The sequence below is a fragment of the Pygoscelis adeliae genome, unplaced genomic scaffold, assembly GCF_000699105.1.
Source record: "Pygoscelis adeliae isolate BGI_AS28 unplaced genomic scaffold, ASM69910v1 Scaffold190, whole genome shotgun sequence".
NCBI classification, from domain to species: Eukaryota; Metazoa; Chordata; class Aves; order Sphenisciformes; family Spheniscidae; genus Pygoscelis; species Pygoscelis adeliae.
The window spans coordinates 2399431-2400982 of NW_008823922.1; the positions used below are offsets into that span (position 1 = coordinate 2399431).

At 43.2% G+C, this 1552-nt stretch overlaps 1 protein-coding gene across 1 annotated transcript in view; it reads right to left on the reverse strand.

Moving 5' to 3' along the window:
• The window catches only part of ZNF488 (zinc finger protein 488), an 8070-nt gene that overhangs the window by 5538 nt on the left and 980 nt on the right, over positions 1-1552 (reverse strand). The window lies entirely within an intron of this gene.

The window sequence follows — 1552 nt, forward strand, 5'->3', positions numbered from 1 at the left end:
GAACATAAGATCTGGGTGCTCTCAACTAGAAGCATGCACCAGCTTTATTTTTTCCGTGTGTTTAGAGACACTGCAAATCCTACAAGTCCACCCTCTTCTGGAGATGGCATTCCCTCAGATGAATCCTTTGCATCCATATATCAGGTAAAGGCTTCACAGCCCAAATGGCTCAATCACAGCTGGACTATGGAGGCAATGTGGCTTCTTTGATAGAGGCTGGAGGAGAAGGGAGAGAATAAGACTCTTCCTTGGAACCCACAAGAAGCTATAAGGAGCAGAGGAACTCAGTGGGACAGACAGCTTTGTAAGGGGATGGTTTGCTTTGCTGCGGTAAATGATTGGCTGGAAAGAACGACTTGTGCCAATGGTTGCCAAGGCATTTTCTTTGCCCAAGCGTACAAATTGGCCCAAGGACCTCAAATTAGGGTCTCCGAGAGGATGAGAGAAAAAACATAGAGCTCCCTTGTGGACTAAACATAAAAGCCCAAGATGAAGAAACCCTTGTTAGAAATAATATTCCCCAAAGTTTTGGAGGAGTGCTGCTGAACTATGATGAACGTGAACCTCCGCTGCGAAGAATCCACCTTGCCAAATCACCCCTGTGTGTATTCTGTTTGTACCACAGCCAGCATATCAAAACCCGTTTCCTGTTTTGCACCTCAGTGCCATGATAACAACATAGTATCATGACTGAATTATTAGTTAATTGTCTACACACAGAGTTAGGAGCTTAACAATAGTTCCTGATTTCTGGAAGGTTTACTTTTAATTATGAGTAGCTAACAGGATATGGGACCACCGATTGCATCTGAAACAGCTACTTGCACAGAATTTAATGTATTTACTGCCAAAAGACAGAGATCTGAGCCAACTCAGGCATCCAATTTCATGGCTGCATAACAATTACTTAGCTCAAATGTAGCAAAACACTGAAGCCATCCCTCTGGAGGGCTCTTCCAATGTAGAAACCCTTTGAGGCTCTTTCTTGAGTCTACAGTCATTCCAAAACTCCCAGGAGAAACACAGAAATATTCCATAAATAAAGCCTTGTTTCAGGAGAGATCTTTCTCCAAAGAGCTTACAGTTTTCCTAGAGTACTGATAACACTGTCCAAGCAAGCAAACTTGTGCCAGAGACTCAAACAAACAGTCAGAAAAACCCTGAAGCCTCTTCTTCTCTTTCTTAATTTGTTTAAAGCAAAAGTGTCAAACAGGTATCTCCCAACAGCTGCATCTTCCATATTACACGTACTTCCTGGGATTTCTCTCCTCCAGAGCACAGAAATCTTAGGAGAACCTGGATCTTTCCCAGATCCATCCATGCCATAGCATGTGGGAAATTTCCTTGCCTCATGTTGGAAAACACTACCTCCCTGTCTTCATCTAGACCAACGGTGACTGAAATGCGCTCTGAGACCCAGAAAGGCAAGGTAAGAGGCCAGCATGAGAAATATGCATCATCCAAATGAAAATGTTATGATAAACAGTGGCTAGGGAACAAAAAATTTAGGAACTAGAGCTGGAGAGTTAAAACTCCATCACAGTCCTGGGGT